We start from the raw sequence: 10,203 nt of genomic DNA, 5'->3' as shown, positions 1-10,203 counted from the left end.
GAGCATTTCAACATTAATCCAAGAGCGGAAGTTGGAAAATGTATCATCTTAGGAGCTAGTGGCCATACTATTCAGTTAGTTCGATTTGAAAGGATTGCATAATACTTGGAAATAGATGCAGACTAAAGTGGATTAAGAACTTATTTTATTCTACCATCTGGTACATTCAGTTTTATTGTAGAAAAGAAGTCTACTCAATTGTAATACTCAGTAAAGTCATTTGCCAACTTTTTCCATCTCAGTATGCTTGTAAATATTTAATTTATCAACCGGATGAACGTGATGACAATAGTAATGCATATTTTTTCCATTAGAAAAGTTTGGCCAGGGAAAACACTGAAGTGTATGATTTGATTGCTAATAAATATACCAGCTTGTTTTTAGTATTATGTAAAAGAATGAATATAGCCAGAAAACCTGACACCAAGCATATCTGATTGTTTAGATGTCTGGGGACTATGGCGGTTCCAAGAGGAAATCAGGTGCCGACAGCAACGCCGAGCCCATGATCCTGGAGCAGTTCGTGGTGGTGTCCAACTATAAGAAGCACGAGAAATTGGAGCTGAGCCTCGAGAAGAACGAGAGCGGCTGGTGGTTTGTAAGCACCTCTGAGGAGCAGGGTTGGGTCCCTGCCACCTACCTGGAGGGTCAGAGTGGTACTTGGGACGACTCAGACATCAACACCTCCAAGACAGGGGAAGTTTCCATGAGACACAAGGCCCATCTGTGGTGCCTGGATCGCCAGTGAACGCTGGGCAGGATGGTCAACAGGCAGCAGAGGAGAAGTATGTCAGAGCAAGGACGAGATTGACTTCAAGCAGGGCGTCACCGTGGAGGTGATCCGGAAGAACCTGGAAGGCTGGTGGTACATCAGATACCTGGGCAGGGAAGGCTGGGCACCTGTATCCTACCTGAAGAAGGCCAAGGATGACCTGCCTGCCCGGAAGAAGACTCTGGCTGGCCTGGTAGAGATCATCGGGAGCATCATGGAGATCAGCAACCTGCTGAACAAGAAGGCTTCTGGGGACAAGGACACTCCACCAGTGGAGGACGAGGGCCCGGAGGCTCATGTCACCAAGAAGGAGATCAGTCTGCCCGTCCTCTGTAACGCCTCCAATGGCAGCGCCCTGAGCGTCCCCGAGAGGACTGTCTCCAAGCTGGCCCAGGGCTCTCCAGCCGTGGCCAGGATCGCCCTGCAGAGGACCCAGATAAGCTCCCCAAACATAAGGACAAGCCCCCCCCCCCTCCCCTACGCCGAGAGTCCAGCCTGGGGTTCGAGCTGCCGAAGCCGCCAGAACCCCCTTCTGTTGAAGTGCAGTACTACATCATCACGGAATTCCAGTCCTGCATTTCAGATGGGATCAGCTTTCGAAGCGGACAGAAGGCGGAGGTCATTGATAAGAACTTGGGAGGCTGGTGGTATGTGCAGATCGGGGAGAAGGAAGGCTGGACCCCCGCATCCTACATTGAACCGCCGCACTAGCAGGCTGACCCAGCCCAAGGTGCCCCCACCGGCACCCCCCAGCAAGTCCAAGGAGGCTGAGGAGGGGCCAGCGGCAGGTGCCAGCGAAGGCCAGGACTCCCCGCTGACGCTCAAGTATGAGGAGCCCGAATATGACATCCCGACCTTCGGCTTCGACTCTGAGCCCGAGCCAAGTGAGGAGCCTGGGGAGGACGGGGGCTGGGGGAGCGGTGGCCTGCTGAGCCCCGCTGGCCCTCGCCGGCCTCCTGGCTACAGTGGGCCTGCTTCAAGATGGGTGAGTCATTGGAGGACATGGCCCTGGAGGAGGAGACCACCTACCAGAAGGTACAAGAGTCAGAGATCAGCTTCCCAGCGGGCGCGGAGGTGCAGGTGCTGGAGAAGCTGGAGAGCGGGTGGTAGTACGTGAGGCACGGGTAGCTGGAGGGCTGGACCCCCTCTCACTATCTGGTGCTGGGCGAGAACAAGCAGCCCGAGTCCGAGCTCTCGGGTCCCGGGTCAGACCCGGCCAAGGCCAAGAGCACGGAGCACGAGGGCAAGACAGACAGCCCGGAGAAGATGGAGAAGCGGGTGCAGGCCCTGAACACCCTCATCCAGAGCAAGAAGGCCACGCTGTCCATCCCCTCCAAGCCGCCAGGGGGCTTCAGCAAAGCCCCGGGGGCCAGGCCCGTGAAGATGCGCAATGGCGTGCGGCAGGTGGCTGTGAGGCCCCAGTCGGTGTTCGTGTCCCCACCACCCAAGGATAACAACCTGTCCTGCACCCTGCGCAGGAACGAGTCCCTTAAGGCCACTGACAGCATCTGGGGCGTCCGCAGGAACTCCTCCCTCAGCACAGCCAGCTCGGCCGCCTAGGAGGCCAAAGGATGCCTGACTGAGTGGGCTGCCAGCCAGGACTCGAGCACGCCCCTGCTGCCGGCCCAGCGCAATGGCATCCCCGTGTCCCCCGTGCGCCCCAAGACCATCAAAAAGTCCCAGTTCATCCACAACAACCTCAAGGACGTGTACATCTCCATAGCGGACTATGAGGGCGACGAGGAGACTGCAGGCTTCCAGAGGGGTGTCCATGGAAGTACTGGATAGGAACCCCAACGGCTGGTGGTACTGCCACGTCCCGGATGGGGTGAAGCCCTTCAAAGGCTGGGATTCCTCCAACTACCTGGAGAAGAAGAACTGACTCAGGCACGGGGCGACCAGACGCGGGGTGCCGGGAGGGAGAGCCCGCCAGACCCCGCGGGGGTGCCGTGGCAGGGCCCCCACGGGCTGGGCCCTGGAGAGGACTCAGGCCCACGTGTGGGGACTTCGCTGGTCGGTGGGTTGCACACCATTTGGGACCTGCCACATGGACAGTGCCATCTGTGCCTTGGCTGTAGATCTGGACCCACCCGAGGGGCACAGACACTCCCTCTCCCACCCCCATGCCCTGTCCTGACCTGTCCAGCCTCTGGACTGCTGGAGGTGGTTCTGGTGTTGTCCTAACCTGTGTCTCCTGAGCTGGGCTCGGCTCCCGGCAGCCTCCGCCTCCCACCATGGTGGGGTGCGTCAGGCCCCCACTGGCTCAGGGGGGCTCTTTGGGTTTTCCGACTGCCCCCAGCCATTAGCTGGTGCCCCCAAGGACCACCTTTCTCAGTGGTCTCTGCCCTGGCCCTCTTCAGGGCACCCCCCGGGGGACCCTAGAGCAGAAGAGTTTACAGAGCATGGAGGGGAGGGCCAGGGTGATGGGGACTTCTTCCTCCCCATCTTCCTCCTACCAGTCTATCTATAGTGGCCACCGGAGTATTTCCAGCAGAGTTTCGGGAGAAGTTGATTGACCTGGAGCTTATGTCAGGCCATTGGTTTTGGATCTTATTTTAAGGGTTCTTTGGGAGCCTAAGGGTGGTCCCTCTGGGAAAGGGATGGGCCATAGTTGGGCTTTTCTGTTGTCCTCTCGTAGGAGTGGGTTATTTTGTTGGCTTTGGTTGAATGTCACGCTTCCTCCATTCACCAAAATCATTATTTGGTTTCCACTGTGGAGACAGGAAGAGGGTCGGGGGTGTGAGGCCAGCCTGGCAAAAGCAGAGGAGTTGCCCGCCTGGTTCTTGCTCAGCCTTGATGGGGCCAAAAATCCTCCCCAGAAGGGTGGTGTTTAGAGGAGAAGCCGTGTCCCCTCTGCGGAGAGGCTTCTGGAACTGCCCCGGTGCCCCAGCTGGCCCTTCGGCCTGCTGGTGATGCCACAGGTTCCAAGGAAGAGGATCTCAGAGCCAGGAGCCAACCTGGGGCAGCGCCCATGAGGAGAGAGAAATGCAAGAATCACACTCCACAGGCCCCTGTGGGCTCTGGATTGTGCCGTTCAGCTGTTGATGTTTGGAGGGCTCGCTCCAGAAGCTGCCTCCCACTTCCTAAGGACTCCCCTTTGCTGGGAGTGGATTCCCACATGTGCCTCTGACTTCATACGGCCGGGATACCATGGCCAGAAATCCCTGGGTGAAGGGCTTGGGTTTGGGGGTTTTCTGTACCCTCCTCCCACCTACCACCCTACCCTCTGCCCTCCAATCGGCTCCTGGGCCCAGAGACAAGCACAGGATCCCGGGGGTCTCTGTGCCTTGCCTGGGATCTCCCAAGCTCCCTCGCCCTTCACCATCCTTGGTTGCCCGGGCAGCTCTAGCAGATCGCTGCTCTTGTCTGTCCCAGGGCTGCAGTGGGCATAATGGCCTGGTTTGGTTTGTGTAAACATTGAAACTAGTTCTTTTCTTCTGCTGGGCAGTATTACATGGAGTTGGATGTCGCATTAACCTGAAGAAAATAAAAAGACGTTGGAGTGCTATGCTAGGGTTTGTGTGACCCACAAAAAATCTTAGGACCATATTTTTGTGTAACTTTAATTTCTGGTACTTGAAGGTCTAGATTTATATGTCACTTAAAGCATTGTTTTCTAATTATACATATTTTAGAATAGGTAAAATATTAAGCATAACTTAATTTTTAACCCATTGTCAAGCTAAATATTGGTGGAGAAAGTAATAATATTATTCAAAATAAACTCACTTTACATTTATAATCAACAGTTATCAGTAGACATAGAATATATACCACCTCATAATTTCCTGTTATTAATTTTTCACATGTTTATGATGACATTTGCACTCTATTTCCTAAAAACACCACCCTTACCTTAGTTAATGGCTCAGTTCAGGAAGAAAAGATGCAATCAGAGAACTACTTAATTTTGTTGCCTAAGTTTCACCAACTTACCAGTTTCACCAACTTTTATATATATATAAAATCACTTCTTTACTTTTATGATGTAAGGACTTTCTCTTCCCCTATATAAAGTCAAAATGTTCATTTGATTCTATCCCTCTGCCATACTCAGGCTTTGGTCCCTTGTAAGAAGCGACTCCAAAAGATTCATGGGGAAAAAAAGGAATTAAACAATAATGTGAAGGCCTTCTTGCTATATGGCAGACTAGGAAGATTGAACAAAAGTGGTAAGAGAGATGGAATGAGTAAATTGCCAAATTGACGTGAAACAGTCTGGTCACTTTGAACTTTTTCAAGCAGTATTCTATCAGGTTAGCTAATTGATAACCTGCTTCACTTGCTCAGGACAGCATCAAGACAAACACCAGTGGGTGGGGATCAGAAATACACAATCCTTTCATTGTTCTCTATTCTCACCCAGTAACCAGCATTGTGGTGTGACCCTACTATCATCCATTCAGAAGCTGGTAAGGATACCCTAAACACACACACACACACACACACACACTGCACAGCGCCTGCTCTGCCTGAAGTCAGAGTTGAATTCTTGTAGGGCATATAACCACAGCATCAAAATGTGCATAAACTCTTCCTCATCAGATCAGTACAAATAAGCAGTACTAGTGTACTCCTGGGCTGTCTCAGATGGGAAGGAACTCCTTACAGCTTCCATGTCCCCAACTGCTTTCTGGACCCAAAGAACTAATTTTAGAGGATGTGTCCTGATCCTGGGCACATTCTAGACTGGCAGGAACTCCATCTAGGATTAGCATGATCCCCCTCTTCCCTTTGCACTACACCTGTGACATCCTTGGCTAGAAGAGGTTGCTGATCTATATTGGGTGCCTGGCATTCACAGTTCTCTCCTCTCTGCCCCTTTGACAACCACATTATCAATTCTCTGTGTTTTCTTTTGGGGCCTTTTTCTTTTTCCATTTCCTTTTATTCCCACCTTTCTTATTCTGCTTTCCTTTTCTTTTTCCTTTCTCTTCTTTCCTTCTTTTTATTTATCTTAGTTTTTCTTTATCATTCTCCTTTCTAATTCTCCTTTCCTTGTTCATATGTCCTTAATTTTATTTATTGAGTTCTTTCTTTCTATCCCCTTGTTTTTATTATTCTTTTATTCATTTTAGATATTACATTATGGTTTTACTATAGTTTGTTTTTTTCCTGGTGTTTTTGTCTGTTTTTCCTGTTGTTTATTTTTGTTTTTTATCTTGAATTTTGTTTTTGTTTTCATTTTTCTCACCTGGCAGAAGGCATCAACTTTATTCATACAGCACAGCCACAGCCCTAACTCCTGAAGCCCTTTTCACTCCCCACTCCCATATCACCTGAACAACGACAGACACTGGTCCAAACGACCCTTGATGAGACCACATGAGCAGTGATCAGAAAGCATTGTACACATTCCCATTCTCTCTTACACCCACTTGGTGACAGGTAGTAAGTGCTTGAAAATACACCAACATACAATTATCAATGAAATATAAATACACAAAATCGCAATGCTCAGAGAAAACAATTTAGGTTCACAAAAAGGAAATAAAAAAGAGTGCAGCAAATAAGTGACAAAAATACAGAGCCCCAAACCTTTTCTGAAGAAGCAACAGCACTGGAACAAACTGAGAAAGAAAGCAAAAGAGTTAAGTTTAGGTTTTTCAGTGGTTTGAGAGAAAGATATAGGGGAAATAAAGAAATATATATATATATAAAATTAGAGAACTCAAGAAAATAGTGAAAGAACAAGATGACACCATACATACAAAAATTAGAAACCACTCAATTTCAGCAGGTAGAAACCCAGAACACTAAGTATTCTAAGATTCTGGAATCATAGCATGCATTGGAATGGCAAGGAGCAGAATAGATTAATGGGAAAACTGAGTCGGATTGAAGACAAAACTCTCAGTGGTAGTTCTCCAGAGGAACAATCAGAAAAATGTGCATGAAAAAGAAGAGGAGAAGGAGGAATACAAAGGCATAAGAATGATGCAGGATACCATCTAGAAGTATATTTTATGGGTGATCAGATTTCCAGAAAAGGAAGAGACAAAAAGCAGTGAGGGAGTAAGGGGAAACAGATTACAAGGATCTAAATATAACCTCCTCTTTGGAGGACAGACAGCAAAGAAGTGGGAGACGTCAGATGGTGTAAGATATGACAAAATAATAATAATTTATAAATTATCAAGGGTTCATGGGGGAGCAGGAAGCAGCGAGGGAGGGAAAAAAGAGGAGCTGATACCACGGGCTCAAGTAGAAAGCAAATGTTTTGAGAATGATGATGGCAACAAATGTACAAATGTGCTTGTCATACAATGGATGTATGTGTGGATTGTGATAAGAGTTGTACAAGCCCTCAGTAAAATGATTTAATTAATAATAAAAATGGAGACAACTGTTGAGGAGTTAATGGTAGAAAACTTTCCTGATGTCATAAAAGATGAGAAGATCTGCATTCAAGAAACTGAATCAACCCCAAGCAAGCTAGATTCCAGAAGAAAATCACTAAGATATATAATAATCAAGCTTTTGAAAGCCCAAGACAAGAAAAGAATCCCCAAAGCAGCTCTGAAAAAACAAAATGTTATTTACAAAGGACAAATAAGTTGAAGTTCTGATATTTCAGTGGAAAACAAGAAGGAAAGAAGGTGCTAGGATGACATGTCAGCAACCAAAATTACATATGCAGCAAAATGGTTTCTCAAATAGGATATTTCCAGATAAATAGTAATTAAAGGAATTTATGAAAGACATCAACCTTAAAAAAATCTTAAAGGGAGTTTTTAGAAAGAGAAGCAACAATAGCAGACAGCAGCCTGAAATTCACATACATGACAATATCACTCAGAAGTCAACCCAGAATAGAGCTATCCAAATTAATATAAACCTGGAAGAATAAAAATAGGAAACCAGATATGAATTTGTAAATTGTTAAAATTATAAAGTGAAGAAATACATAGCATAGTTGCACAATGAGGTAGTTAATTTATTGTGCCAACCTGGCCTATAAACACATGTGGGGTCAATTGAAGCGTGGAGGGATAAATGGCTCAGTAAGCCTCGCCATTCTATTTCTCAGGTATCTTGCTTTGTGATGGTCGAACCAGGGTGCAGCTGCCTTAGCATTTCCCTGCTTCAGCTTACAAGGCTCACTTCCTGCAAAATATCCCTGAGGACAAGCCGCATGGACCTACCCCAGTGCAGCCTTGGGTGCTGGAGCACCCATGTGGAGACCCCTGCCGGCACTGAGATGTTTACATGTTCACTGACTCAGCTTTCCTCCTGCAGTCGGCATCATTGTATCTGTTTTGTGAGATGGAGGAGGACTTTGTGGATTGGTGTTGGACATATGGGTTAATGGGTTAATTTTGGACTTTTGGGCTTGGGCAGCACAGGTTTGGGATGTTTGCTTGATGCACACTTAACCTTTACATAAAACTCTCTCTTATACATGAGTTTCTGTGGATTTTTTTCTCCAAAGTACCCAGACTAACACGCACAACTTCAAAATGTAGGGGAAACCAAAGCAATTTCAAGATAGAACAGACTTTCATAATACTTGGCAAGGAGTTAATAAATGATAATTTGGCCTCAAAGAAAATTAGTAAATCTCAACTGGACATCCCCTTACAGAAGGGTCACAAGGGGAGATGAGCCAGTCAGTATAACACTGATGAAACATACAACTTTCCTCTAGTTCTTTAATGTTTCCTCCCTCCCCCACCCCACTATCATGGTCCAATTCTATCTTACAAATCTGGTTAAACCAGAGCATGTACACAGGTACAGATAAGAGCTGGAAACACAGGGAATCCAGGATAGATAAACCCCTCAAGACCAATATTGAGAGTAGCCACACCAGGAGGGGAACGCGAAGGTGGGGGGAGATAGTGGGAACTCAGGGGGATGGGTGGACAACAGAAAAGTGGGTGAAGGGAGATATTGGTCTGTGTAAGACATGAAAAAAGAAGAATAATTTATAAATTATCAAGGGTTCATGAGGGAGGAATGGGGGGGGGGCGGGAAAATGAGCTGATACCAAGGGCTCAAGTAGAAAGAAAATGTTTAGAAAAGGATGACGGCAACATATGTACAAATGTGCTTGACACAATGGATGGATGGATGGATGGATGGATTGTGATAAGAGTTGTATGCTCCCCAATAAAAAGATTTTTTTTTAAAGAAAGAAAATTAGTAAATCTTATTAAAAGAGGAAAAAAACCACAAAGATTTAGTAAACACTGAAATAACAGCCATAAAGAAAGAACATCCACAAAGAAAATGAACTACATGAAAAAGAAACCAGCACCACATGCATACACATCACACACTACAAAATAAAATAAAAAATCAATGCCTATTGATAGTTACATGAAGATGTAGATTATTAAAATGCAAGAGCCAAGAGACATAGAGTAGCAGAGTGGCTAAGAAAACAGGCCCCAACAGTATAAGGTTAGCAAGAGACACACCTTGGACTCAAAGGACAAATACACTAAAAATCAAAGATGGGTAAAATATATCAAGCTAATAACCAAAAGGAACAGGAGTGACAATATTAATTTCTGATGAAAATAAATATTGAGGCAAAAACAAATAAGGGTTGTATAATGATTAACAGGTCAATCGAACAAGATGACACAGCCATAATACATATCTATGAGCCCAATGAAAGCGTTTCAAAATACAGATTTCAAGACAGAAATAGATACCTCTGAAATAATAGCAGATACATGAATACACCACTTTAAATAAAAATCAAATAGAAAGAAACCCAACAAATACACAGAAGACTGTAAAACAATCATTCAACTTGACCTCATAGACTTCTATAGAACAAACTACCTAACAATCACGCAATATACATTTTTCCCAGTTCACATGGACCATCTCCAGAGACATATAATATCCAAAAGTGAAAGAAGTTTTCACTTGCTTAGCCAGCAAAGGAGCCAGCCAGGACTTATCAAGATGGTTACCCAAGTTATAGGCCCGCAGTCGCTTAGAATATTAAATGGTGTCTGACTGGTGTTTGTTACTGGAGACTCAATATTGATCTTCTACATATGCTCAATTGAGACAGATAGTCTCTTGCCCACATCAGGAGCTTACCTGGGTTGTGGTTTCTGCCTCCTGACATCAAAAGGTAGGGGGCTCAGGTCTAGTATAAATTAATTTTTGTCACCAGCCTTCTGCTTTTCTCGATTAAGCAGTCAGCTCACCGTTTGTGTTTTAAGAGAACAGTTTAAAACCAGAAGTTAGCTCTTGTTTTAACATAGACTATAACCACAGGTATCTAGGCTAGGATTTACAAGGCATCACAAAATGAAGGACTAGGGCTCGGAGGGTAATATTAAGCCTAATAGGTATTCAATTAACTTCATCATACTGAAATAAGTTTTAAAGTTTTACTGCATAGTAAGATTTGATTGCAACTGGTCCAGCCATATTCTTCTACCTTTACAGCCCATGTGAAGTAT

The 10,203-nt window shown here is 45.8% G+C and overlaps 1 pseudogene; it reads left to right on the top strand.

Annotated features, from left to right (window-relative positions):
* The first annotated feature begins 445 nt into the window (after positions 1-445).
* On the top strand, positions 446-2,654 carry LOC101639784 (annotated as a pseudogene).
* The last annotated feature ends 7,549 nt before the right edge of the window (positions 2,655-10,203 follow it).

Source organism: Echinops telfairi, unplaced genomic scaffold (genome assembly GCF_000313985.2).
Source record: "Echinops telfairi isolate 266 unplaced genomic scaffold, ASM31398v2 ScPeMD7_6080;HRSCAF=6971, whole genome shotgun sequence".
In the NCBI taxonomy this organism is placed as follows: domain Eukaryota; kingdom Metazoa; phylum Chordata; class Mammalia; order Afrosoricida; family Tenrecidae; genus Echinops; species Echinops telfairi.
This window is presented reverse-complemented; position numbering and strand designations above follow the sequence as displayed.